Source organism: Adiantum capillus-veneris, chromosome 16 (genome assembly GCF_014529385.1).
Source record: "Adiantum capillus-veneris isolate H3 chromosome 16, ASM1452938v2, whole genome shotgun sequence".
NCBI classification, from domain to species: Eukaryota; Viridiplantae; Streptophyta; class Polypodiopsida; order Polypodiales; family Pteridaceae; genus Adiantum; species Adiantum capillus-veneris.
Window position 1 is genome coordinate 21,830,278 of NC_140946.1, and position 5,579 is coordinate 21,835,856.

The 5,579-nt window shown below is 39.5% G+C and overlaps 1 pseudogene; it reads right to left on the reverse strand.

The window, feature by feature from the left end:
* Nucleotides 1-3,146: 3,146 nt before the first annotated feature.
* Nucleotides 3,147-3,868, reverse strand: LOC147438699 (histone H2B.9 pseudogene; annotated as a pseudogene).
* Between the last annotated feature and the right edge of the window lie 1,711 nt (nt 3,869-5,579).

The following is a 5,579-nucleotide window of genomic DNA, read 5'->3' on the forward strand; positions in this document are numbered from 1 at the left end:
CAATAGAAGCTTTCCTACGAACATAATATCCACCAGATGACCTCTTGGGGTCTTATTCAATCACTACATTCTCCCAATGAAGTCCAATATCAGGCAATAATCTTTCAATATTTTTTATTGCAATTTCTCTAGCTTATAAAGGTTGTAGTTTCCATGCAAACCCTATGTAAAGGTGCACAATCTTCTCGATGATTCTACAATGCATGCAATGTGCATAGGTGGATATTTGAGAGGGGAATATTTAAAATAGCTTGAAAGTTTGGATCTTTACAATGTCTATCTAGAAATTTGTTACAGTTAGTAGGATTTAACTCCTTTGTTGCACCCATGAGGTAGATACAAGGGCTTTTAACATTGGCACCCTTTGATGAATTGTATATACACTTAAGTATCTTAAGACTTCCACCATATTCCATTCCACATTGTACTTATCAAAGCCCTCAACATCTAACTCCTCCCCATCTTGTTGAGCCTTGATTATTCCAAGGATATCAGTGTGGTGGAGCACCCAATTCAACACATTAAACTCCTCACTATCAACCTCAAAAGTACTCAGCCACCATATATTCTTCTCTGACTGCACATGAAAGTTTTTAGGGATTTTCCCCCCTCCCCTCTCTAGTATCAAAAGCTCTATTCATGAGGGTTATAGATACTCTCTCAAGTTTTCAACCCTTCACAATTTCAATTTCATCTAATTTAATCACAAAAATTACATATCCATTCACCTTAGTATGCTAAAGATCATAGAATTTTATTGTTGCCCTTTGCAAAGTTCTAAAGTCAAAGAGCAAATTGTTGAAATAGTTAAATTAGAGATCTTTCCAATTACCACAATATATGTCATTGATGTGGAAAGGCTCTTCAAGCATCTTCATGACCCTAGAATTAATTATAAGCCTTGCATGTTGAACAACTTATGGTTTTGGTAGCAAGGAGCGCTTCACTCTTTGTTATTTTTGGTTTTTATTCATAATCTTGAACTTTTGGTAACCTACCCTACTAAATCCAACTTAGTCTATATTCCATGAACATCATCCTTGTCCAAGGTAGAACTCTGCAAAAATCCATCAACACATTTCTTCCTAGCCTTCTTGAACCTTTTCTCATCCAATAGGTTCCAAGCAAGAACATGTGGGATCACTTCACAAAATGATTGTGATGCACCTCACATGTTTCATTGTGAATAGTTTGGTTGAACTAAAGACTTGAGGTAAACAAAAACAAAGTCTATAGCACCCAAAGATACCAACTTGCAAAATAAAGACATCGACTTGAAAAATAAACTAGTTTTACTTCACTGCTTATTGATTCTTCTGCTCCAACCTCCATGTCCTCACCTAAGACTCTCAATATTCTTCAACTTCCTTTGCCTTTGTCTAAGCCGAAGCTTTAATTGTCCTCTTTCTCATGGCTATATTCGACAATAATTACAAGTTCTTTAGCTTCTCCTTACAAGAGTTCATGGTTAAGAGAATTTTTAAACTCTTGTAGTAGCAAATGGTTCTCCAACTTAAGAATATTCGTCTCTATTGCAAGGTTTTGTGTATATCCTAATAACCTTTTTATGCCATCTATGGATCATACCAACATGTTTGACAAAACCTTGTAGAAATGGGTAGCTCTTTATAAGGTTATTCCAACCGTTTGGGCCTGATTTGGAGTTCATTTCACCCTTCAAAACTCCAAACATTATTCTAGGACCATACCATGTGAAGGTCTCCATAAAAAAAACTTTTGAGCAATGTAGTCTAGTGACTACACTCAGAAAAGATCGAAAACCATAGGGTGAGTACCAAAAAAAGGTAGACTAGGTCATTGATTCTTTGTATAAGCAATCTAAGGATCACTTGAGCACCATAAAGTCTTCAAGCTTTAGAAAGTCTACAAAGGACATGAGCCCTTGATAAGCTCATAGGTTATCCATTTAGCTCTAGTACAAGACACTATATACCATAAAGATGCATGTAGGTTATAAGTGTGGGGAGAGTTGACTAAAGCCTTAATACTTAAAGTCTACATAGAAAGCTGATCAAAAGCATTGGAATCAACACAGAAAGAAACAAAGCCAACAAGTAAGAGTTTGGGATTCATGAAAAGTGTTAAGTCTATGCAAATTTCTTTATGTACTTGAGCTCTAGAAATTTATATCTATCAAGGACAAGAGTCCACAAAGATCAAGCAAGCCAAGTGTCATCATAGGAGAGTGCAATCCGATTTTTCAAAGACCCATTGGAACCAACTTTAGAAGTCACTAAAGCTAAAAGAACTATTAGAAGAGGAAGGAGAAGACCCAAGTCTACTCCCCTAACTCACAACATCTTTTTGAAATGGAGACACCAAAGCCACCTCCAACAAGAATTACAATAGTTGTGTCACGACCGAAGGGAACTAGATCACATCACTCATCTCTTTCCACAATATTGTTTGCACAATCCCTATTGGAACACGAACAAGGGAACCAAGAGAGTAACTTGAGGTCACGACACCCCTAATGTGGTAAGATATGTATTGAAAGGCCATAGAAGAATCAAGCCATCACTAGTCTAGGTAAAGAAATCCTACAATAGTATGGGATACCAATTAGCATGTAGTTATCTTCAAGCAGGTCCTAAGGGTGGAACAAGTGTGATTTTCATACAGTTCAAAGGGTTTAGAATGACCTTAAAAGGAAACCCATTGTCATGGTTTCAACCCTTCATATTTAGCCTATTATTGCGACATCAAGAGTTTGTTAAAGAGCTCTCAAAAAGAAATATAAAACAACAATGTCTATTGATCCAAGACTTCAGGCAATCACCAAAGAAAACTATAAGGGCTACATCTTTGTGAATGAGAATATACATTGAAAGATGTCCAAGGCAATAGCAAAGAGGGTAGATGATAAAGCATGAGTTTTTTGAGAGATTTAGCCAATTGGAAAAGGTGGTTAAAAAGATCAAGTAAAATTCAAGTTAAAAAGATATAGAAAATTATCACCATCATTATTGATGGCATTAACCTCTTCTTCATGTTACCGTTCTTCCCACAATGAAAACATTTAAGAGTTCTTACTAAGATTTACAAACATTCAGAAGGTTTTTCCCTAACATACTCTCCCTTTATCAACATTGAAGATAACACTTCGCTTGTCTTTACCAATAGAATTACCAACTACTCATCAAACTTTCGGATACCAGTAGTATTACTAACAACTGAACATTAGTGTAAGGGATTAAAAGATGCAGGAGCAAGCATTAATGAACAGTTGAACAAAGATGCAGGAGCAAGCAAGAATGGAGTGATGGAGGACTACAAGTTCACAAAAGAGCGCCTGAAAATTCAGATGTGGGTGGTGTTGATAAACACCATAAATTGTTCAGCCAACCTCTACTTTAAGCAGAGGTGAACTTGGTGACAGCCTTGGTGCCTTCAGAGACAGCATGCTTGGCAAGCTCACCAGGCAGAATGAGGCGCACAGCAGTCTGGATCTCCCGGCTGGTGATGGTGGGCTTCTTGTTGTAACGTGCCAGGCGGGCAGCTTCCTGCGCAAGCTTCTCAAAAATGTCGTTGATGAAGGAATTCATGATGCCCATGGCTTTGGAGGAAATACCAGTGTCGGGATGCACCTGCTTCAGAACCTTGAAGATGTAGATCTTATAGGTCTCTGTGCTCTTGGCCTTCCTCTTCTTCTTCTTGTCACCGCCCTCCTTGGCGGCTGCAGGCTTCTTCTCTGCAGCCGGCTTCTTTCCCGCTGGCTTCTTTCCGGCCTTCACGCTCTTCTGTGCCTTCTGTTCCGCTTCTACTGCCGGAGTGGCAGCTTCCTTTGCCTTGGGCGCCATAGCGAACTTAGTAACCACGATACAAAGAACAAATGCTTGAGATTGATGCGTCCAACATCGCGAAGCTGAAGAGCTTTAATACGCCTCTCTCTTTCTCACCCAATCCCGTCACAGCATACGGATCACCACTCCGCTCTTTCTTTACCGTTCGATGCATTCTCATCTGACGCTGTTCATACAATCGCGCGCCTTTGAATGTGTTTGAATATTTGCCCGGTTGTGGCTCCTTTACCACGACGAAAAAGCAAGCTATCTATACTATACACGAAGCGGACTGCTATTCGGGCAGCCACATGTTGATCTTCGCCCATCTCGGCGAGCTCGAGGCGTGAGAGAGAGAGAGAGAGAGAGAGAGAGGCCGACTAAAGCTAAGGCATTGCTTAGCAAGGAAACGGAAGAGACGATCTTGTCATCCATCGGTTTCTTCTTGACACTAATTCAAGGCATTCTCTCCGTTTTTTTGTTGTTGCTAAAGCATGCACTAAGTTCCAAACGTACATCCATCTCTCCATCTCTCTCTCTCTCTCTCTCTCTCTCTCTCTCTCTCTCTCTCTGCCATATCACTATCTTCGACATCAGTTGCGCTTTAGTTCACATAAATCGAACAAGTCGGTCATCTCATTGGCTCCCTACAGCATTCGTTTTCCAAAAAACATTCAATGTGGCGGAGTCAAGCTAAGCCAATTAGCCCGAGCCTCGTCCTTTTGACTCACCCAAACCCACCAGAAGTAGAGAACTTGAGACCCCTCGGACCCCAGTTCCAACAGTGGTATTAGGACAAGAGGGAACTAGATCTCATGTTCTAGCTTACTCTCCTACTGTTGTCCAAGGAAGTGTTCAATCAAGCCCCACTAGGACTCAAACTATAGAGCTAGATAGAGCCATGAGCACATATAATACTCCAAACGTTGTGAGGTATATGCCTGAAGATCATAGATGGATTCAACCATGTTTGAACCATCTATGTTCAAACATGGGAGAAGAAACCTTACAACGAGATAACTAAAAAAGTGCATGACTTTTATTCACAATTACAAAGTTTTGGGAGGACCTTAGAAGGGAAATCACTCTCATGGTTCCAGCTTTTGAGCCCTATCTACTTCAAAGATATAAGTGATGTTATGAAAGAATTTGTTGAAGAATTACGACTAAGCGCGGCATAAAACGCAAAATTGTCTCTATGATTCTTAATTTCAAGAATAATCTAGGTAAAATTGTGAGGGATACCTCTTTGAATGAAGCAATATGTCAGGAGGTCCTCCCAAGCAAAACTGCCCATGCAAATGATACTAGTGCCAAGATTCATATAAGCCTTTACAACGACACATAAAGAAAGTCGTTTTTCTGAAGAAGTGATCAACTCTAGAGAAGTGTATTGGAGAAGCTAGTTTTCTCGAGGATACTACAAAGTCTATGATGAAAGGATTCCCACTAGTGAGGCAAAGTTCACAACCAACACCAAAACCCCACCAAAAGTGTAGCTATAATTGAATCTGACGTGGATGTAAATGTTTTAGCAAACCTAATGATGAGGAAGGTGAACCAAATATTTAGACCACCTCAAGCTCCTTCTCAGGGGGTGCACTATGTAGTCATGTTAATGTATCACATGAGTTTAGCAAGAGATGTTTTTCAATGCAAAAGTTTAGGCAATTTTACAAAGACACATTTACGTTTTGAAACAAACCCTAAAATTAGGGGTCATTTTATTCATTTAAGCTTGTTGAAAAAAGGGATTTTTTTAAAACCCCTTGAACG